This window comes from Camelus ferus, chromosome 23 (genome assembly GCF_009834535.1).
Source record: "Camelus ferus isolate YT-003-E chromosome 23, BCGSAC_Cfer_1.0, whole genome shotgun sequence".
Taxonomy (NCBI): domain Eukaryota; kingdom Metazoa; phylum Chordata; class Mammalia; order Artiodactyla; family Camelidae; genus Camelus; species Camelus ferus.
In genome coordinates this window covers 22,596,769-22,621,367 of record NC_045718.1, presented here as the reverse complement: position 1 = coordinate 22,621,367, position 24,599 = coordinate 22,596,769, and the positions used below count along the sequence as shown (strand labels likewise).

The following is a 24,599-nucleotide window of genomic DNA, read 5'->3' as shown; positions in this document are numbered from 1 at the left end:
TTTGGTATCAGGGTAACACTGGTCTCATAAAATGAGTTTGGAAATGTTCTCTCTTCTTTATTTTTTTGGGAGAGTTTGAAAAGAATTGGTATTAATTCTTCTTTGAATGCTTGGTAGACTTCAATGAAGCCATCTGGTCCTACACTTTGTTGAGAAGTTTTGATCAATGATTCAATCTACTTACTCATAATTGGTCTATTCAGACTTTCTATTTCTTCATGATTCAGTTTTGGTAGATTATACGTTTTTAGAAATGTATCAGTTTCTTCTAGGTCATCCAATCTGTTGGCATATAATTGTTCACAGTAGTTTCTTATGATCATTAGTATTTGTCTTATTGTCTTACATTATTGTCTGTGATATTTCTTCTCTCACTTCTGATTTTATTTATTTGAATCGTCTCTCTTTTTTCTTAGTGTAGCTAAATATTTATCAATTTTATCTTTTAAAAAACTGGTTCTTGGTTTTGTTGATCTTTTCTATTGTCTTTCCAGTTTCTATTTCATTTATTTCCACTCTGATTATTGTTATTTCCTTCTTTTTACTAAGTTTAGGCTTAGTTTATTCTTCTTTCCTAGCTCCTTGAAGTGTAAAGTTAGGTTGTTTATTAGAGATATTTCTTTTTTTATATAATATAGTTTCTCCCCATAACTTCCCTCTTAGAACTGCTTTTTGCTGCATTCCATAAGTTTTGGTATGCTGTGTTTCTATTTTCATTTTTCTTAAAACATTTTTTGATTTCCCTTCTGATTGCCTCTTTGACCTATTGTTTGTTTACTAGCATGTTGTTTAATTTCCACATAATTTAAATTTTCCAGTTTTCCTCTTCTTATTGATTTTTAGTTTCATATCGTTGTGGTTGGAAAAGATGCTTGATATGATTTCAGCCTTCTTAAATTTGCTAAGATTTGTTTTGTGACCTAACTTATGATCTATCCTGGAGAATATTTTACATACACTTGAGTTAAATGTGTATTCTGCTGCTGTTGGATGGAATGTTCTATATGTGTTTATTAGGTATATCTGATCTAACATGTTGTTTAAGTCCAATCCTTCCTTATTGATTTTCTATCTGGATGATCTATCCTTTGTTGAAAGTGAGGTATTGACATCCCCTACTGTTACTGTACTGCAGTCTATTTCTCCCTCCAAATCTGCTAATACTTTCATGTATTTAGGTGCTTCTTGTTGGGTGCATAAATATTTACAATTGCTATATCTTCTTTTTTTGGGGGGTGTAATTAGGTTATTTATTTATTTATCTATCTATTATTCATTCATTCATTCATTCATTCATTCATTTATTTATTTATTTATTTATTTATTTATTTATTTATTTAAATGGAGGTACTGGGGATTGAACCCAGGACCTTGTGCATGCTAAGTACACAGTGTACCACTGAACTATACCCTTCCCCATACAATTGTTATGACTTCTTAATAAATTGACCCCTTATCATTATATAATAACCTCTTTTGTAGCTTGTTTCAGTTTTTGGCTTAAAGTCTATTTTGTCTGATATAAGTATAGCTGTCTTTGCTTTCTTTGGGTTTCCATTTGCATGGAATATCTTTTTCCATTCCCTCACTTTCAGTCTATGTACATCCTTAAAACTGAAGTGAGTCTCTTGTAGGAAGCATAGAGGTGATTCTTGTTTCTTTTTATCCATTCAGCCTTTCTATGTTTTTTGACTGGAGAATTTTTAGTCCATTTTCATTTATAGTAATTATAGATAGATGGGGATTTACTATTGACATTTTAAACTGTTTTATAATTGTTTTGTTTTGTTTTCTCTATATATTTATTTTCCTACTTGCCATTTCCCTTTGGATATCTCAGATTTAAGCTACTCATCTGCTAGTCTTCACCCACTTCAGAAAATGGCTCAATTCTCACTCAGCTATTCATACTAGAACCCTAAGGGTCATGTTTTTACATCTCCCTGAACCCCATATCCTATCAATCAAAATGTTATACCTTTGAAACTTTTAAAATAGTGTTGAATCTGTCCTCTTCACTTATCTTTTTCTGCCACCACTCTCATCCGTAACACCCTTATGTATCATCCAGACTTCCTCAATAGCTTCTAACTAGACTCCCTGCATTTACTTACTTCTCCTTGAATCCTGTCTCCACTCAGTCATAGGAATTTCCTTAAGATATAAATTAAGTTGTTACTCTTGCTTAAAATTCTTTAATAATTTAATGTACTTATAATAAAAATTAATAATATTAACAAGAATCTACGTGATCTGGTCCCCCACTCAACTTCTCTAATATCATTTAATGTCTTTTGGCTTTCTTACTATGCTATATAGCCACAATGACTTTCTCTGTCATCTTTAAACATTGTGTGTCAGTTGACTCTTGGCTCTAACTTCACCCTTCATTGCATGCCCTGCAAAAAAGGGATGATAGGCCCTTAAAATAGTTTTCCTTTGCCACTTGGCACAATGTTACATTTTATTAGTGGAGGACACAGGAAAGACTTTGCAAGCAGAAAGGATTTTGCTTCCTGGTTCCCCTGTGCTTGCTCTCCAGGCAGGTTCTTAGAGGTCTTTAAGCTTGTCTGGCACTGTACAACTATATCATATGAACTCCCAAGTGCCCCACATCTGCAGTGTGGGCAGTTTCTCCAGCACCAGGCTTCTGCAGTGCTCACAACTTCCTACTGCCTGGCTCCTTTGCTCTGGCTACGAATTTCAGTACAAACTTGAGTAGATGTGAGAGTGGGCAGACTTGCCTTGTTCTCAGTCTAATACAAGAAGCTCTCAGTCTTTTATTATGAAGTAGGATATTAACTTCAGGTTTTCTGAAGAAATCCAGTATTTCAAGTTAGGAAGTTTCTATTTCTTATTTCCCGAGGTTTATTTTTAATCATGAATGAGTGTTGAATTTTGTCAAATATTTTTATTGCATCTCCTTATAAGATTACATGCCTTTTTCTTTTTTAGTCTATTTATGTGAATATCATTGAGTCATATTTGATTCTTGCATCAACCTAGCAGTCCTGGCATAACTGCAACTTGGTCATATGTGCAATATATTACATAGATTGTTTGGTTCTCTTTGCTAATATTTTGTTAAGGGTTTTTGTATTTCTGTAAATGAGTGATATTGGTTTGTAGTTTTTTTTTTTTTTTTTTTGTCTTTTTTTTTTTTTGGCTTTGGTGTTGTATCAAGGTTTCACAAAAGGAGTTGAGAAGTTTTTCTTCCTTTTTCACTTTAAGAGTTTATGTAGGATTGATGACTTATTTCTTAAATGTTTGGTAGAATTCACTAGAGAAAGAAACTGGGGCCAGAATTTTCTTTTTGCAAAGGGTTTTAATTATTAATTCAATGTATTTAATTGATATAGAGCTATTTAGGATTCTATTTCTTCTATTCTTCTAGTGTCAGTTTTGATAGTTCTTATCTTTCAAGATTTGTGCATTTGTACATTTCATCTAAGTGTATAATTTATTGGCATAAAGTTGTTTATAATAGTCTCTTATTTCCATTTAATGTGTATATGACTTTGAATAATGTTTCCTCCACTTGTATCTTTTCTCTTTTTTTAAATAAGCCTAGAGTTTAATATATTTTATTAATCTTTTCACAGAACCAACTTTTGGGTTTATTGATTTCCTGTATTGTTTGCCTGTGCTACTTTGTTGATTTTCATTCTTATTTTTATTATTTCCTCTTTCTGCTAATTTTGGGTTTAGTGTGTTCCCTTCTGCTAACTTCTTATAGTACAAGGTTATAGAATTAATTTTAGGCTGTTCTTCTTTTTCAATATATGTATGTATATGTTTATCTCTAAATACTGCCTAAGTTACATCTTGCAAACTTGGATATGTTACATTATCATTTTCATTTATTCCAAAATATTTTCTAACTTCCTATGTGATTTCTTTTTTGATGCATGGGCATTTACATATGTGTTGTCTAATTTCCATATATTTGAATATTTTCCAAACGTCTCTTTGTTATTGATTTACAGCTGATTCTACTGTGGTAAGAGATAAGTCCTTTGAAAATTATAAAGATGTGTTTTATGACTCAGCATATGGTTGAACTGAGTCAATGATCAATATACAGTTGACAAGAATTTGTATTCTGCTGATATTAGTAAAGCATTCTATACATTTAAGTTATGTTAATTTAGTTAACAGTGTTGTTTAAGTAATCTATGTCTTTATTGATTTTCTGTCACTTATTCTGTCAATCACTGAGAGGAGTGTTGAAATCAAGTATAGATGAGGATTTGTCTTTTACCTCCTTTCAGTTCTATCAGTTTTTGCTTTATGCAACTTGAATCTTGGTTGAGTGCACATATATTTAAGGTATTTATGTATTAATGAGTATGTAAAAATACATAAGATGGTCATTACTATAAAATGATAATCTTTATCTTTTTGGACAAGAAATTTTTTTTTGTCCAGAGGTATATTTTGTGATATTAATGTAGCTACTCCAAGTTATTTTGATTAGTATATTCTTAGGATGTATTTTTTTCAGTCCTAACTTTTTACCTATTTGTGTCTTTATATCTAACATAGGTTAATCGCGAGCAGAATACACTTGGGTCCTGATTTTTTATTCAGACTGATAATCTCAGCATTTTATTTAAAATATGTCAATTACTTAATGAAATTATTGATATAGTTGTGTTTTAATATAACATCTTACTATTTGTTTCCTGTTTGTCAATTTAGTTCTCTCTCCTTTTCTCTTTTCTTGCCTTCCTTTCAAAACATTGACTATTTTTGTCTACATTATTGGCTTATTAACTACATCTCTTCATTTTATTGTTTTTAGTGATTAGGGGTGGCCTTATGTAATTTAACTTGTCACAGTCTACCTTTAAGTAGTTTTTTACCATTTCATGCATAATGTAAGAAAATTACAAAAATATGCTTCCATTTCATTCTTTCTTTCTTTGTACAATTTTGACATTCATTTTATACATATGTTACAAACCCCACAATACATTTTTATTTTTGTTATAAGCAGTCAGTTTTATCCTAGTGAAATTAAAATATGAAAAATGCATTTTATATGTACCTAAGTACTTATTTTCAACACTCTGTTCCTCCATTCTGATATACTTCCTTTTGTAAAGTCTTTATTTTATCTTAATTTCCAATGGTTAGTTTCACTGGATATAGAATTCTAGGTTAACAAGTATTTTTCCTTCTGCACATAAAAATGTCATGTTGTCTTCTAGCTTGTATTTTATTATGAGGTATGTAGTCATTTTTATTTTTGTTTCTCAGTTTGTGATGTGTCTTTTTGCACTGACTCTTTTTTAAGATTTTTCTTTTTTCACTGTGTTTAAAAAATCATTTGATTATATTATGCCTTGATACGATTTTTTAAAAACCCCACGTAGGGTCTGTTGAAATTCTTAGATCACTGGATTTATTGCTTTCATCAAGTTTTGAAAACTCTGGTCATTATTTCTTCAGATATTTTTCTGCTCTTCTGTGGCACTTTAGTTGCACATATATTACTACTTGATGTAGTGTCACAGTTACTGAAATTCTGCTTTTTTTTTTGTAATTGTTTTTCTGTTTAATTTTGGTTAGTTTATATTGCTCTGTCCTCAAGTTCACTGACTTTATTATTCAGTATCCAATCTGTTGATAACTCCAACCAGTGAATTTTCATTTCAGATATATATTTCAGTGAGAGAAGTTTTATTTAGTCCTTTTTTAAAAAAAATCTTTCGCTTATCTCCTTATTTATGTATATTCCTTTGAATTCCTGGGCATTCTTAAAAAAGCTGTTTTAATGCAGCTTTTTTTTTTTGCTAATTACATTATCTTTGTAATTTCTGCCTCTATTCTACTGACCTATTTTCCTCCTGTCATCAATCACATTATCCTGTTTGTTGGTATGTCTTGTATTTTTTTGATTGAGTGCTAGACATCATTAATCTTATGTTGTTGAAGGTCTGGTTTTCCTTGTCTTTCTTTAAACAGCATGGCTGACAATTAGTTAAGCTATGTGAGGACCATCTTGCTTTCTTTGGAGCTTATTTTTTAAAATTTTAAAGAGCTAGTCTAGAGTAGGTTTTACTCTAAGGCTAATTTAGTTCTAATACTTAGGTGAGACATTTCTAAAATCTATACGAAGTCTTGAATGAACTAAGTCTTCAACAAGTTTTCTCCATTCTGGCTGGCCAGAACTTAAAATTCTTCCAGCAGTATGTGAAATCTGAAAATTGTTCAGCTTACAGTTTCTAAGTTTTTCTTCACCTGGCCTTGTGGATCTTCACTCTCTGGATAAGTAACATATTCTTCAGGAGCAGATTAAAGGGATCTCCTTTAACCTTGTTTTGAATCATTCCCTCCTCTCTGGTGTTCTGCTCTATACATTCCAGCTGCTTCACTTTCCCTTAACCCTTCTGCCTCCTCTACTCAGTGTGATTGCTATGATCTCCTTTGGTACCCTTCCTTGCACTGCAGTCCAGAAAATTCCCTCAGGGAGAAATCTTTTTTTTTTTTTTAAATTCAAGATCACATATTTAACATATGACAGAGCATATATTCAAGCCAAGGAGCCCATGCTTTCTTCCTAACCACATCACAGGGCAATTCACATTGGTCTTGTAGACTACAGGACTCAGAGGCCACATGAATAAAGTGCCTTATAATCTGATTAAAGTAACCTTGCAAATTATTAAGAGCTCACTGACCAAAGGAGATCAGAGAATTGAGTTTACAGACAAGCAGTAAGGGAAAACATAATAATGGAAAGGAATGGGAACTTACATAATGGATGGGATTACTGGATTACCTTTCAGTATTGTAAATTCAGAGCTTCTTACCTTGACTAACAAGCAACACAGACCTATGAAAGTGGCAGGTTGAAAAAATAATGCTGTAGATATTTGCTTGGTAGATCGAAACATGCATCTGGAAGACTTCTTCCCAAAGACTTTAAGACAATGATGCCTTTTTGATGAACACTGACAATATGTAGACTGCACTAGGAAATGTTACTGTTATTTCTTTATAGTTTTTGTTGTTCTCCTTTTAAGATTGGCTGACTAAAATAGTATTTTAGTCTAATAGTCTGACTGGAATAAGGCAGGCAGCCCTAATTGGAAGATTCTGATAATAGCGAAAATGTCTGTGTTCAAGTTTACCTTTCTTGTATTTGTGAAGGATTAATTGAGCAAGTAGAAGCACCCTTTCTCTCTGCTAATTTCAAATGATGTTTATCTATTCATTAAACCCATTACTCAAGTGACTTCTACTTAAAAATTTCCCCTAGAGCAAACAACCAAGATATAGTTTATTTAAAAAATATTCTTACATGAAGACTTTTCACTGGGTTATATGGGTCTTCCTCCCTTGTCAGACTGCATCCTGGTACTTTGCTATGTTTAGGGTCTTGCAAAAGTGATTTGAACCTGCATTATGACATAGTTTGTTTTTGAGTGCTACAACCTCTCAGACAAAACTCCGTTCCTCTAAAGGGGAGAGTTGGGCTCCTAAAGCTTACCATGGACTTTCAGAGCTTTGTTTTATGGGCTGTTTCTGGAAGTATCAGACAGGTAGGATACTCAGCATCTCCTGTCTCAACAGGGGCTCTTCTCTGTTCCCCACTTCTTCCCTGTCACAATCATCTTATTGAATGTCATGACCATCCAGCAGGACTCCCCTGCTGTGTTGCTGAATGGGCAAGTTTTTCAGAAATTTGCTGCTGAGAATTTCAAAGAGCTCTGGGAAAGAGAGATTTATCTGACTTTTCAAACTACCTAACAATGAAGATACCAAGTTTGCAGATACCTGAAGATCCAAAGGTGTTCTAGTTACAAGAAACATTTGATCAAGATATTGGAAAAGAAAAAATGAGTAGAAAGAGAAGTCAATGAAAACATTAACATCTCTCTCTTTTAAACTCCAAAGAAATCATTGAGAATCACTTTCTAAATGTAGCTGCCTGTTCATGGTCACAAGACTTATATATCTGGCTACTGCACCTATGTTTTCAGATCTCACTTTGGCTTTACCTCTAATGTTTGTCAAATTGTGCTGAAATTGAATGTGGGGCTCTTTATGGGCTAATCCTATTTTAAGCTGTATTGTATGTGGATGGTGAACTATATTACCTATAAGGAGGGAGACACATTATCTACTGCTGTATAACAAACCATTCTACAAGGTAATATATTAAGACAATAATTTATTATATCTAATAATTCTCTAGTTTAGTAGGGTGATTCTTCTGCTCCACATGGTTTTATCTGGGAATTGCTCATATGCTTGCATCCTTCAGGGCCTGGACTTCTTTACAGAGTGGCTACTGACTTCTAAGAGTGCAAAGACAGCAGCGGCCAAACTTAAGCTGGATCTGCAAATGGCATTACTTCTACTGCATTTTGTTGTTAAAAAAATGCATGCTGTTTGTTTAAAGAAAGTGACAAGGCTAGTCCAGGATTCAAGGGAAGGGGAAAGTTTCCATCTCTCAATAGGAGAAGCAGCCCGTGCATAGACTATGGACGGGAGACTATCTCTGGAGATTAACATTCATACATCCAGGGAACCATCCTGGTTTGCTTGGGAGCAAGGGAACCCTGGTTTATGTCCATTGTCCTGCAGTAATTAATAGCACTCCCCTTTGCTCTCAAAGTTGTTTTGGCTTGAATGATAAATTATATGGTCACACTAGTTAAGATACTTTTTATTTTTAATTAAAAACTTTTAAGACATCTTTATCATGGTATGATTCCTGTACAGTAAACTACATGTTTCAGATGTACAATTTGATGAATTTTGATAGATGTCTACACCCATGAAACCACCATCACAATCAAGATAGCTAACATTTCCATCACTCCCCAAGAGGTGCAAATTTTGAATTCCCAATTTATCCCTTCCCACCCCTGTTACCCCCTGTTAGCCATAGGTTTGTTCTCTATGTCTGTGAGTCTGTTTCTGTTTCATAGATAAGTTCTGTCCTTTTTTTTAGATTCCACATGTAAGTGATATCATATGGTATTTTTCTTTCTCTTTCTGGCTTACTTCACTTAGAACGACAATCTCCAGGTCCATCCATGTTGTTGAAAATGGCATTCTTTTATTCTTTTTTATTGCTGAGTAGTATTATGAGATACTTTTTAGATCTCAAATGCTATAATACAAATTTCAATTAGTAAGATTGTTTAACTATGGAGTGAATTGTGAGGCCCAGATTTCACTCCTGGTTTAACATCTAGCAAGATTTTTCCCCAGATAAGGGCAATGATGGTTTAACAAGTCAGTCTTTGTATTTCTGGGTCAACTGCTTGCTATATGGCATTTGTGAAGAGGACTTTGAATCTGTGAGGGCCGGTCAGAGAATATAATGATCACCACTTCTCTATCTCTGTGAAGTATTTTGGGTTATTTATATCAAACCTTTCCTAGCAAAGAAGAATGGGGCCAGCAGAACTTGGCTCTAACATATGTTGTGATTGCCTATGTTTTAGCTAGTCCTTGCTCAGATCACCTGCAGCATAACTAAAGGAGAAAGCCTTTTAGGATGTTCCCTGGGCTGGAACTGTGAGGTAGGCCAAGTGTGTGTTAACATCCCAGGCCCTCCACCTTGCTGGTGGTGTCTCCCGGGCCCTTTGGCTGTGTGCATGTTCACAGTGCTCTCCCGCCATCCTTTGCCCATCACAGCCTTCAGCACAGAGAACACCCAGGCAGGTTCCTCTTTCCAGGCTTTTGATCTTGCCTCATCTTCTCCCAATAAATGGCAACACTGGCTTATCATGTCAACCATCACACATTTGGGAATTGGTGGAGATGGAAATGGCCATGAATATGTTCCATCTTGCAGGGAAATTATTTGAATGTTGACAGTAGGCTTCTGCTGATCAGACCTAATGTTCTTCATTATCCTTTAACTCAAGGTGAAAATTCTCAGTGTTGATCAGCCTTCTTAAAACTGTCTCTTCTCTGGACGCCTGACGGTACTCAAGTCCTCCTCTACTCTCTGAGTGTTCTCTGTGTTTCTCTTGGGCACACTGACCCACTCATTCTCTGTCTCCATTTCCCTCTCCTTCACTGTGGGCCTCCCCATGCACTCCAGTCCTGCCTGAAAACTTTTAGTAGGAGGTTATATCCCCTCAGGGATTGGTCTGGAATTAATGCTGTTGCCCTAATCCAGAGAGCTGCTGTTAACCCATATATTTAACAGCCCCTCGGGTTTCTATTGTAGACAAGGGCAGTCTGTGGACTGGTACCAGTCTGCACAATGTTGGTAGCTGGTGTGTAAGGAAAGAAGTATGGAAACTGAAGTAAGGATGCCTCTGACGGACACTTCCTCAGGCTCTGGAGCTTGTCCTCTGTCACCATCAGGATCTAGTCTTTCCGGCCCACTCTTAACACTTAGGAACTTAACGCCACTTATATACACATATACAAAAAGCAAGAAACAAATAGTCACCATCTAGAATGGAGAACTCCTAGTGAGATTAGGACCTTAGAGAGGCCTGGCCGGGTTGCAGCCCTACCTCAGGCCTCTCTGAGCAAAAGTAAGTGTTTATTCTTTCAAGGCGCTGAGACTGAGGGGTTGTTTGTTGATGTAGCAAAAGCTGATTATTACAAGAGACTATGAAATGAGAAGAAATTATACATGAAACAGAAAAAGAAAGTATGCAAATCATCTAGACTGTGCAAGAAACCAAAATCATGTTGAAATCTTGTATTTATTACATGTAATTTATTGTTGAGCTACCGAGGAAACAAATCAAAGAAATAAAAAGAAATGAGAACTTCGCTGATTTTAGATCTGAAATACAGATTTAAATGAAGAGCTGAAGAAAACACTTTTTAATGTTAGGCACTGATTTAAAAGGTCGTCAAAGGGAAGCCCATTACAATGGAACTAACATGGTTTGCTAGAAAAAGGTGTGCAAGCCAGCATTTCTGAAAATCGAGGTGCATTCTGTGTCATATTGCTTGTATACTTTGAATTTGTTACTAGGAGACCTGACCTTGGTTGATAACAATGAGATTCTTTGGAATACTTCAAAGATTATGTACTATTATACTTTCTAGATCTGTCTTAAGATGAAACATCTTGATAGAAAATATAAAATTTGGCCTTAGATCTACTCAGGCTCACAAAAGGAATGCTAACCAAATGCTGTTAAGGTAATTAGATTTAATTTAGACAAGATATGAGATTCACTAGAAAAGTTGAGCAAAACAATAGAAAATCCTCAAATGAAAAGCAAACTGTAGACTTTGGTAGAAAATGAAGTTAATTTTGAATTTTTGCAATGTATGGTTACTTGGTATAAATGATAAAGTGCTATTAATGTCATAAAAGGTTATACAACACTCAGATATGTTCAGCTAATTCATTTTTTAAAATGGCGAAAATATATTTCAAATTATGGAGAAAGTAATTTTTCTTTATTGAAAATACATGTGGTATCTGCAGCAAAAGTGACATTTCAGTTTAAAAATAGGGAAAATAAAATGAGGTAAGCAAAACCTCTACAGGACTATGGAAACGAAGAAACAAGATGTAGTCCCAGTCAAAAAATAATTTGTACAAATTGAGAACTATATTAAAATATTTTTGCTTTTTGTTTAAATATCCAAACATTGAAAAATTTAAAAGAACTTAAGAAATACTGTTATCACCTCAGATACTACTCTAAGAAATAGTGAAATTGAAATATGAGTGATAATGGTTTATATGATAAAACATTTCATAATATGTTCTTCAATGAAACTAATTTTCATATATGACTCCATTATAATGTTTATACATAATATATAAAATTCATGGAGCATTTCTGAATCCAAATATTCCTTCAATCATTTTTTACTGACAATTCCACTTTCTACTGCAAAATTTCTCCAAACTGAAATTAATTTTAAAAATTATTTAAAAGTAACAATGGCTCATGAAATGTTGTCTAATTTGGTATTACTAAAAATAGAACAAAAACTATGTGAAAAATCTTAATTTGGCAATTCATTCGTGATTTTGCTGAAAATAAGAAAAATAAGTTTGCTGAAAATAAGAAAAATAAGTTTTATGGATGAATATAAATAATGTATGCAATATATATCTTTATTACTAATCCAGATATTTCTGGCCCATCAATTTAGACATGCTCAATAGTAATTTGCTATCTGATGTTTAATCTAGTTTTGTTTGTATGTGTTAACTTTACACATATTTTTTGATGTCATTATGAAGAAATGTTTGTCAAGATAGAGGCTAGGACATATTGCATTTAAAAGTTTGTTAGCTTGAACTCCCAAACCAGAAACTGACACATTGTAACTAACTATACTTCAATAAAAAAAATTATTTAAAAAAAGTTTGTTAGCTTGATTTATAACTTTTCAATATTAGACTTATATGTGAGCCTTCAGTTGTACCCTTGTTCCCAGACCCTTCAGGTAATAGAGGTGCTCTCAGTCAGAAGAACCATCTTTGAGACATCACTTTGCCACTTACGAGCTGTGTCATCTTGAGCAAATTACTAAACTTCCCAGAATCTCATTTCCCTTATACATAGGTTTATGATAATATCCTACCCACTTGTCTCTTATGGTTGTTTTGAACATCAGCTGATATGATGATTTTGATGATAAAAGCGGTAGCAACAACAGCAAATATCTTTTGTGCTGATTGTGTGCTATTTAGTAGCTCTTTAAGCACAACAATCTATGGAGTAGTACTATTATTGTCCCCATTTAAAGATGAGGGAATCGATGCACAGAATGGTTAAGTAACTTGCCCAAGACCACACAGCAAGTAAATGATGGAGACGTCATTTGAACCCAGGCAGCCTGACTTGCATTTTGTGAACCACAAGTACGTATCCGGTACTGCTATTATTATTTGTAGTCTGTGAAGGTTTTAACTAGACTATCTGTAAAAGCTTATGTGGCATCTGCATCACTATTTTGATGGTAGAATTTTTGCCTTCCACCTCCTTATGTAAGAGCTAGGAATTTCTGAATTTATAGTGCCCAAACTGTCTTGCTGAAGTTCATGGCGTAAATAGAAAATTGGTCTTGGAAAATTTGGTTATCATTACCACTTTGTAAAAACTACCCAAAGGAAACAGATACGATCTATGTGTTGGAACAAGTAACGTGGGTCATGCAGTTCAGTGCAAAAACTACTTTTAATATATTCCTGGTACTTCAAGCAATCTCAAAGTATACAAATTCGATTTGGTTTGAGAAGAAATAGAAAAATGCTAGGAGATGAGCCAGTGACAAATCAGATAAATGCCAGTTATAAATCAGGTGAATAGCTCAAAAATTGTGAGGGATAGAGATCTGTAGTCCTTAAAAAAACCCCCAAATTTACAAAATTGAGCACACAATTTTTCTAACAAAATGCAGCAATGGGTATCTAAAACATGAAAGCTCCCCTCAGATGCTCAATGATTTTTAGAAATAGACAAAAATTTATAAAGTTATTTTAAAAGTCTGTTCTGGCAACTCTACATCACATCATATTGTTAGAGTAGTGAGCTGAAATATACATTCATCTCAGGCTGAAAAAGTTTTATAATTTCCCCATAATTTCTGCATATGGGAAAAAGGGAACAAAACTTCATACACATTTGGATGCTGGTGGTCATTTGGGCTTCCTCACTAGAAATGAGGGCATTTCAGTGATTAATATGTGCAACTTAGTTGTAAATGGATCTTGGCATGGACCCATGGGGTCCCTTGTGCATAGCTGAATTTGCTAATCTTAAATCTGGGGAAGTTGGGGTCCCCTGTAATCCTATCTATATACTGACCATTGGAGGGGTAAGTAAAATGATGGGTACAGGTTTTTGGTAAATTAACCAGAATTCAGGGACTCAGACATTTACCCCATGTCATTGTCTTAAGATACCACACCCTTATTCCTTACTTAACTTTATCTAAATTATGTTCCTTTTGGAAAATTTTGAGGGGAAATCCTCAGGTGTTTGGAGCCAGATTTTGGGGTTTTATTTTCACCGGTGTTTGGGAAGCTCAGGAAAACTCATTATGATTTCAAGCACCCTCCCTCTTTCGACCACAATTGTTCTGAACAATGACACAAGCTTGAGGTAAACATCTAGATTCCCAACCTGACTGCAGGAGCCATTGGGCTCTGTCGGCACTCATTAAAAGGAATCAGAACATTCTTTCACAGCAGCATCCACAGACTGGGCTGTGATGGGAGGGTGATGGGTGCTCCATGAAAGAAGGGTTTATGTTCAGACAAATTGGGGAACCACTGCTTAAGCAAGTCAAATGTGTACATTTCCCTATGCGGCAGGACTTCTCAGAACATTTAGTATGTTAATGGACACTGTGATCTGGACAGCAGATTATTCAGTGTCTAACTGATGAATTTTCTGTGGAACACACTTTGAGGAGTGCTGCTTCATAGTAACACTTCATATTTCATAGTCTGTACCCCCACACAAAGCCCGTTGCTTGAAAAAACAGCAAGTGTAAATATGAAGGCGGCACCTGAATGAGAAAGGGGTGGACCAGAAGTCACTAATCCCCATGGTCTGTCCCTTCCCTTCTCAAACGCAGGAACATGAAGGGCTCCTCTCTCGCCACCACTCTCTTTTTGTCCTCCAAGAACAAGAAGCAGGGCACTTGGAACAAACAAAACCGCTTGTGCAAAGAATCAGGCACAGTGGTTCCAAGTTGCTCTAAGGCTGACGTCTGAATTAAAGGCGAGGCCACATAAGAGGAAATGAAAGGGTCTGCTCAGAGATCAAATGAAGCATTTGTATAGAATCTTATTCAAAATGGATACAAATGCATCCATTCTTCAGAATTAGAGGTGAATCAAAGGAAAATTACATCCAAGGAGATAAAGCAGCAGCCAGCAGTCTAACCACGTACGGTGCAGAGATGCAACTTTGAAGCTTCTAGCCTGGCGTGCCAGAGAGCCAGATGTGGCAGGTGGAATTATAGCAGCCCCAGCTCGGCATCTGGAGAGTATAAATCTGTCCTATGGAAAATTAAGAGGTGCACAAGAAGGTGGTGAGAATGACCAGTTGAATGTATATATTTGAAAGAAAAGTCACTTTGAAGAATATAGAATGTTCTTTTAAAAAAATAAAAATTAGAACTAGGCTCATATTGCTTTATTTATGGGTGGTGGTGTGAAAGGATCATATATGGGGATTCTTCAAGCTCCCAAATAGCAAAACCCGTAAGTGCTCTTTTTTCTCTGGCAGAGAGAGAGAAAGAGAGAGGAAGTGGGGGAAGGATGGAGAGAGAGAGGGGAGGAGAGATTTGGGGGTGGACCCAAGGTAACTTTATGACACTATGTTGTTGTATGTGCATGAGAAAAGGATGACGTTTTGATACTGGGCCAGTCACTCATAATTAAGACCCTGATTCAGTCACTCTATACACCTGAAGAAAGTTTTTTGTGTGGATATATTCTGAGAGTATTTCTTCTATGGATTGGAGGAATTTTGATTTTTTGTTCTATTACCGAAAGATGTGCTGTGTATAAAACAGTTGTCACAGATACAAACAATTTTGTAAAAACGAGATGCAACAATGCACCTGCTGTGTTACTCATAAGCCTTTATCTAGATCACAGAATCTTCTAGCTTGAAGGGACCTTAGCGATCATCTAGTCAACCCTCTCTCATTGTAGAAGGTGCAACTGAGGAAAAGCAAAGATAGTGACTTGGGTGAGGAAGGTCCAGTTAGTGGCAGACCCAGAGTGGGTGTCAGGGTCTTGACTCCCAGTTTGGTGCAATCATTTGGTAGATTCTAAGTGTGGAGAGTGGATAATGAACCCATCTGATGACTTGCACTAAGTCATCACCTCCTGTTTATTTAGTGAAGATGGAAAAAACAAAACAAAACAAAAACCAAGATGGTACCTCCAGCCTATGAACTGCAATCTCAGTCTACGGTCTCATCTGACTCGGTTTTCCCGGTATCAGAACCCTTCAAGCACTTTCACAGCCAGATCTTTAGACCTTCACAGCTGACCTATAAGGTAGGCAGGCAGGACAGGTGTGATCATGTCCATTTGCAGGTAAGAAAACAGAGATGCTGCGAAGTTAGATACCTTACCCAGAGGCGGGATGCAAATCCAGTAAGCTGCCTCCCAAATGTGTGTTGCCTATTCCCGTGAACTGCTCCCGGGGCTCCTGTGTGATTATGGGGGACAGGGGGGCACCAGGATGACGCTCTCCCTGAAGGAAGTCCATTGTGAGCAGGGGCTGGGGTAAGAACCTGGCTGCTGTTTCCGGAAAGGATGCGTCTGGTGAAAGAGATGACCAAAGAGGGGGGCCACACGGGGCGGCAAATTGGTGAGCTCTTGGAGACAGCTGAGAGATTGAGACGAGACTGACAGGCAGTAAGACACTCCTGTAGGGGTCCTGACAATGTGATGGACACCGCGGCACTGGAGGAAGACGATTGCCTCAGATAACAGCCGTGACACCATCCACAATAATATCAACATCCTTCCTGAACCTCATCCCCGGGGCTTCCAAATGCTGCCTGTCACCGTGAGAAAGATAAAAAGCCTTCTCACTTGGAACCTGGCCAGCTCATCTCAGAGCTCCAGTTCAAGGAGCAGGCCAGATGTGTCCTCGCAAGGAAACACTACATGTTTGGACAAAGGCTTGTTCAGGTATAAAATACAGCTCTGGGGTAGGTGACAATTCCTACCACATGTGTAGGAAGGGAGACTCGCAAGCTGGTTGACGTTGCCACTGCCTTTTCTTCCTATGGGAACAATCTGCTCTTCCAGCTCTGCGCGCTGCAGGGAGCTTGGTGTGCGCATGGTTCTCTGAGCATCCAGGGATTAGCACGTTTTTATTTGGGATCAGCATTCATTCCTTAACTTCGAGTTAAGCCTTATTAACTGGAAGGTACATTTGGGCTTCCTTGACGTCATCTTATCCAACACATGGTGTGAGAGACAAAGTACTGAGTTTGGAACCGGATATTCCAAACTCTGTCTGTGAACTTCTTAGGATTTTCCATCTGTATGATTGTCTTAGACAAAACTGTTTATAAGACGGCGAGGGTTCAAGAAATTCATGTGTTTGGCTAAGGGCGTGCATATCTACGTGGGAGGTTTTTCCCAAATGTACAAGCTCATACTTTTCCTGTCCTTTTGCAAGTGTCTTTAAGGAGGATGTTTGGAGCGAGACTTGGTGTCTGTATGATGACACCACCTTGGGTCATTTTGGTGAATAGCTCTGGCTAAGAACCACTGCAAAAAAATTGTTGCTGTTGCTTTATATTGCTACGAAGAACAGAGCCCGAGGACTTCGCCCCTTAAATTGTCTGCATACAAATACCGTAATTGCTATATGTAATGAAGTAGCCTTAGCTGTTCATTAAAGCAGATTCTCTATCTGAAAATGATAGTTGCATTAGTTTCTTGCAACTATTAATATTTTTTAAAACCTTAATTATATCTCATTTCATTCCGGGAAAGATTTGAGGTAGTCTTTATAAAACAATTTTTCTACCTAAAATTGACTGTAATTCAGATTGACCTTCATACTTAATTAGTTTAAGGAAGTTTTTCCACTTTTGAGTATTAATGTTTCTCCCAAAGTTTATTTCTCTGAACTTGCTCCCCATCTTCTTCTAATGTCTCTCCAAGGACAGATATGGCAGAAACAGTGAATTGTAATGGGCCTTGGGATCACCTTAATAGAAAAACAGAAACCTCCAGATTGCAGAGGCTGTGTCAGATTCTATCAGAAGGATGTGGCTAAGCAGTCCAAGAGTGAGGCGGTGGAAGGCAGCAAACAGGAATACAAATGAGCTCATTATCCCATCAATTTCCCATCCCCTACAACTGCCCGAGTTTCGCAGGTGCCGCAGGTTCACCAAATGTTCACCTTTTCTTCCTCTGTTGTAGAGTAGGTAGCCAGGGAAAGACATTATCCCAGAATCTCATCTACCTACCTTTCCTGAAACATCACTTCAGAAGGGAAGAAGAAAAAGAATTACCATTTACTGAGCACCAATTATTCTGGAGGTGATGATCTTAGTTTGAAACATTGTAAAGATATTAAAGAGCTTATTTAAGAAGTAATACAGTGGGGTGGACCAGGGCAAAGTTACAAAAGGCAGCTTAAACACTCGGACAAATAAAACCCTCTGAATACATACAATTACAAATAATATTAAAGACTCAGTAGAGTGTGGCTTTGCTGATTCCCACGCCCCCTCCCTCACATGCTGATAAAACCCCTCCTCTGGCTATCACACACCCATTATTTTGGTTCTGTGTGTTGTTGAGCCACACAGTACAGTTGCTTTCTGAAATGTAGCTGATAAACTAATTACAAAGGCTGCACAGACCTTCTATTTACATGTGTTTGATGGGCAGTGCACTCATCATCGATTTTCAAATTCTTTAGCTGTTTCTATTCCTTTTCAGTAAAAGCAAGAGCCTCTTCAACCCCAGCTTCCACAGCAGAGGGCTGTTCGGGCTGCACGGCCCGCCTGCAGCCAGAGTTGTAGCTACTACAGTTGCAGACAGATAACTTTCTTTGAAGCATTTCAGAAACATGGGTTTACCAGCGCAAAAGTGAGCTGCTATTACGGATTTTTGCACACTTACTGCTTCTACTGTAAGTAGAGGGAAAGAGGTTCGAAAAAAGAATTGCAATTCTTTCAGTATTTCAATTTCTTTGTATATCAACTAAGATTTTGCCAGAATTCATGACTCCTTCTCCGTTGTCATTTGATACTTCTTTATTTTTTCCATACGAATTACAAAATAGTTTGTGAATCGCCTGCAAGAGTTATCTTTTCTTTCCCAGATTCCAAATGACTTATCTTTCTTATTGACTTTTTAATTTTTTCCAAATGGCTTTTTGATGAATAAAGGATTGTTGAGAAGACCATTTTTTTCCCCACTAGGTTAAGCTGATTAGTTATAGTCACCATGTCTTTTTTAGTTTTGTTTTCTTTCATTGTATAATTACACAGCAAATCAACTGGGCCTTCTATGGAATATTTCTGTCATTAACACAATTTAAGAAGTAGGAATCATTGTCCACCCATGTCTCCACTGTCCATCCACACCCCCCGCCCCGGGCTGACATTGCCACAGAGAGAATTCCAGAAGTGCAGGGCACAGCCAAGCACGCAACTCCCACCATCCCTCTCATTATTCCTGACAAGGAATTGCTTCTGTTCTCAAGATTTCAAAAGTGACAAATCAATAATCACCTATGATTGTCTGTTGCAGTTAATCAAATTTATGATAAAGAAATTTAACATAATTTTTGGGCCAATATGCATCTATCTTTTCTCAATCTAAATCTGTTTTTCAGCTGTGAGTCACAACATATTCATTAGAGGGTGTTGAAGTCAATTAAGTGAATCATGGCTGGCATTTAAAGAAAAAAAATGGAATAGGATAAAATAGACTACAAACTGTAAAACTGCCTTCTGGAACTTTCTTTCTGTGTGTGCGTTTACTGGGAGGATGTATAGTCCTGTGGATGATGGTGAAAATATTTGAAAAGCACTGATTTAAGTGACTTGTTTTAAAATTAAGTTTCTTAAATTCTAGATTTCCAGGAAAGGTACTTGAAATGGTTGGAAGATAAGGGGTCCCCATCATGATTCAACCATTAAAAAACGATTTTTTGCTGTTTTATATATTGGGGGTACTGCATAAATTTCATTTGGAGAAATGATTCTGCTTTGGCTACTAAATAAAAAAAAAGTTTGCCTCAATGTTCATAACAGCACTATTAACAACAACCAAGACACGTAGGCAACATAAATGTCCATTGACAGATGAATGGATAAAGAAGATGTAGTATACATATATACAATGGAATACTACTCAGCCATAAAAAGGAATGAAATAATGCCAGTTGCAGCCACATGGATGGACCTGGAGATTATCATATTAAATGAAGTAAGTCAGACAAAGACAAATATCACATGATATCACTTATATGTGGAATCTAAAAAAAAAAATGATACAAATGAACTTATTTACAAAACAGAGACTCAAAGACATAGAAAACAAACTTACGGTTACCAAAGGAGAAAGTGAGGGAGGGATTTATTAATTAGGTTTGGGATTAACACATACAAAATAGATAACTAACAAGGGCCTACTGTATAGAAGAGGGAACTATATTCAATATTTTGTAATAACCTATAATGGAAAAGAACCTTAAAAAGAACATATGTAAATGAATCACTTTGCTGTATACCTGAAACTAACACAACATTGTAGGTCACCTATACTTCAACTGAAAAAAAAAAATCTAAAAAAACAGTTTGAAAATCACTGGTCTGTATCAAGACTATGCTGACCATCTCTCTATTTAGAATGGCCCTGCTCTTCCTGGGAAGTAATTATTCAATGGCCCACATTCCCACTTCCTTGTGGGTTGCTCTTTTGCAAACTTTTCATAATTCTTATTAGATCTGCATGGCTCCTTTCTTATTCCTCCCCACTTCCCCAAATCTGGGGAAACAACTGGGCCCAGTTGTCCCTGTTACGTTGTCTAGTCTAGGTCATGACTGCCCAGCATAGGTTTCCACCTGCCTCTAGAGCAGCTTTTCATTTTGCTGCATCTTCCGCATCTGAGTAAGAGGTTCTTTATTCAAATAGGAGCCAAGGAGAGATAAGCCATGACCATGTAACTTTCTCCACACCTCTCTCCAACCCAGCTTGGGACCTGTAGTCACAAGGAACTGCAGTTTTTCTGGCTGTTTGGATACTTACCAGTGTTAAAGAACTTTGAATTGAATCAGGAGTCAACTGAATAACAGAATTTTAGACTTGAATGGGATATAAACAGCATTGACTCAAACTGCCCTGTTAACTCACCCAGAGCACACAGCTTCCATTTCCTTCTGCACAGCGGCCTCACTCTAAAACACCATTACTTTGTTCAACTAACCATCATTATTCAGCATGAGAGATTTATACCCTAAGCAGTGGCTTTAGAGCTTTTTGACTGCCATTCAGTATGGATATATATGATCAAGCCCATATACAATGAAACAAAAATTTCACAGAACGATACATACCCTTACAACAAGTGGTGTACTTTTCTGTTTTCTATTCACATCTTGGGTACATGGTAGGTGCTGTAGCACAGAAATCCAAAATCCTTGCCTTAGGTGAGATAGAAGGTTATTTCTTTCTCATGAAATAACTCAGTGATAAGTAATTCAGGACTGGCTAGATGGTTTTGCCTGGCAAGGCTATTCAGGGGCACAGTTCCTTCTATCTTTGGTCTCAGTAAGGGGGTCGTCCTTACTGGTTGAGTTTGGTTCACATGCACATCAAGGTTCTAGCCTACAGGGAGGAAAAAGGAGAAGTCCAGACCAAACAGTTGTATATTTAGGGGATGGCCTGGAAGCTGCCTACACATTGCTTCTTCCCACATCTCACTGGTCCAAATTTGACCATGTGGCAATACTTGCAAATTTATCCTAGCTTGTAGTCATACGTCTAGCTGAAAGGATGCACTTCTAGCAGGATAAAGAGTGAAGGAGTACTCGCTAAAAAGTAGTGGTGTCTGCTACTATTCCATTTCCTTTCATTCCAAACTTGCCGATGGCTACCTACTAAATTGATTTCATAACCCATTAATTGGCAAAAACATGCAGCTTTTAAATCAGTGGCCTGAAGTATAGTAGGTTACCTATTATAAATAATCTTACCTGCCAGCTTACCAGGAGAAGTTAAAAAGTAGATATGCTCAAAATATTATTGATATTTCTGCTAGTTTTCCTTTGGATCAAAGTTGTGCATGCACAGAGCTTAAGGGGTGCAATAGTATTGCACGTACCCACAGTCATCCTTTCAATTTCTTACCTCTGGGATGCTACCGTTTTCAACTCTTGAAACTGACACTTCTGATATTTCCTGCATATATTCATAGAACAAGTTTATATTTCTACTTTTTGGACTTTTTGTTTAAAGCAATATATATTGATTTCCCACCATAAGAAATGAGGATTTCCCCACTTCCCCTTACCCCTCACTCCCCACTCTACACATACTTCTTATCCTTTCAAACTTCTAATGCAGTTAGTCATAATTTTGATTGGATCGGCACTCAGTGTTTACATGATTATGAATATGCAAATTAACTCACAGCTGTTCCAAGTATTTCCCTGGGCTTAATATTCTTTCTTGGACAATCTCTTGCGTATTCTTATTACTGTCTTTTCTAAAAATGTATTTAGTGCTCCATGTACTTATCACTAACTCATCCTCCAATTCTCCTCCCAGTTATGTTACTACTATCCACTCAGTATTTTCAAACATAGCAGATATTGTACTCATCTCATTGTCTTGAAGGAAAATTTCCCCGGGTCTTCTGATCTGCCTCAGTCTGGACTGGTTCTGTAGAATAGATGCACAGGCATTACCTCGCATTCTTCCTGTTTTATCATCTTAGGTTTTCCCTCCAGCTGCCTCATATGTTGGGTACACTGTGTTTTGGAGACCAGTCATCTTTTTTTTTTTTTTTAACTCCTTCATTCTAGTAGAGCATATCCTCCAGTAATTACCTAAACAAGGCTGTAGGTGAAATAAATGCACTGAGGTGTTACCTGTTTGAAAATATCTTTAACTTTGACACTTAATTCTTAGTTTGGTTGGACATAGATTCTAAGTTAGGAATAATTTTCCTTCAAAAATTGGAAGATATTGCCCCACTGTTTTCGAGGCTTCAGAATTGCTGTGATGTCTGATACCACCCGGCTGCTTGAGCCCGTGAAGGAGCCTGGTTTTGCTCTCTGGGAGTCTGTAGGCGTCCTCTTTGTCTTCAGTGTGCTGAAATTTTACAGCGTCATGCTTCGGTGTGTATCTGTTTTTACTTCTTGTTGGGAGCACTCAGTGACTCCTATAAATCTGGAAAATCACATCCTTTTTTTCCCCGGGAGATTTTCTTCCATTATTTTATTAATTATATTCTCTCTTAATTTTTCTCTGTTCTCCCCCCCAACCCCCTTTTTTTGAACTCTAATTATTCTTATAGTTGAGCTCATGGACTGTTCTTTTAATTTTATAATTTTTTCTGCTATTTTTCATCTTCTGCCTCAGTCTCATCTTTTAACACCTTTGATATTTTTCTGCCATCAGATTTTTAAAAAAATTTCCAAGATCGCTCCCTCGCTCTTTTGTTCTTTGAATGTTCCTTTCTTAGAGCATCCTGCATGGCTCTCCCCTATCTCTGTGAAGGTATTAGTGCTTTCTTGGAGTTTGTTTTCTCTGCTATGGTTTCTGCCTCCTCCAGGTTGCTTTTCTCCTGGTTCTTCTGTTCTCTGGCTTCATTTGAAATGATTTCCTCAAAGGTCTGCTGACCCTTGGCTGGCTGTTCACATTCTAGAATGGGACTGTAAGCTCCCCGCGTGGAAGCTGTGAGCTTGGAGGACTTCCCTGTAAGGTGAGCTGCTTGGGACATTTCTTTGGGGGAAACCCACGTGTCAGCACCTTTAGGTCCTTTCCCTTATGCTGATCAGATGCTCTAGAGAAGAGTCTTCCAATTGCCTGCTGCCAGGACTCTGGGAGCCCAGCGGGGAAGGAGGAGGGGTGAGGAGGCAGCGCAGGTGGGTCTCAGCATTCATCCCAGGATCCATCTCCTGTTCCTTCTGTTTTCACTACTGTACCCTCAACCTCACACATGCCCCTTGCAGAAGTCTTCTCTAGAGAATCAGCCTTCAGGCCTCTGCTGGGTTTTGTGGGGAAGGGCAGTCGTATGGAGGAGATTTGTGCTTTCCAGTAGATTTTCTACCAATCCTTTTTCAGACCTACCTTCAACCCTACCTCCAGAGGCATCTGGTTCCACCAAGTCGTGAATCTGCATAGGTTCTGAGTTTTAAATCAGGTTACTTCTGTGGTTTTCCTTACTTTGGGGTAAAGATGTAGTTTTCTTGAATCGGCTGTAAGTTATTACTTGGACATCTGCTTTCCAGATTCCAAAATATAATTTTGTCTTTTTTCCCCCCATTTTATTTCTCCTAGTGGGTTTATTTCTTAAAAAAGAAAAAAAATCATTCTGTTACATTAACAGAGATACATAAGGGAGCAGAGATTCAATGCATGTATTCAACTGCTATGTAGAAGAGCTATGTTTAGGACTCTCAGATTATTTTAAGCAAGTAGCTTTAACCCTTTCTTTACTTATCCTCCCACAATCCTTCAGAATTATTAAGAAGTAGTACAGTTATCTAATTTAAATGTCATTTCTAAAATGTTCTCTTTTTTCTTCTAGCAGAAGTGCTTTTGAACTCTAGAAGCCAATGTGTTGCAGAGGCAGGAGGAAGAAAACGGATGGGAGCCTGTTAATCCTCAGACTCAGTTATCATCTCTTGAATTACTGAAAGGTGCTGGTATCTAACATTTTAGAGGACTAACAAATAAAAAAATAGACTTGAACATTGAAATTTGTACAGCCTGCACTTTTTGGGGGGGTGGCATTATGAAATATTTAGGGGGAAAAAAACTTGAAAGGTCTGCTTTTTAAAGTGACTTCGGTCTTTAGCCCTGAAAAATACGTAAATAGAAGTTGCCGTGTCATTCCGGGGGCTGAGAGAAAACATGCCTGTAGCTGTGGAGCTTTTCTCTTTAATCAGAAGAGATAGAA

At 37.0% G+C, this 24,599-nt stretch overlaps 1 long non-coding RNA gene across 1 annotated transcript in view; it reads left to right on the top strand.

The window, feature by feature from the left end:
• LOC116659236 overlaps positions 1-24,366 on the top strand; it is a 38,014-nt gene extending 13,648 nt beyond the window's left edge. The window contains exons 2-3 of the long non-coding RNA XR_004314473.1: positions 23,343-23,399; positions 24,231-24,366. This is a non-coding gene — a long non-coding RNA (uncharacterized LOC116659236). The remainder of the gene's footprint in view (positions 1-23,342; positions 23,400-24,230) is intronic.
• Positions 24,367-24,599: the final 233 nt, after the last annotated feature.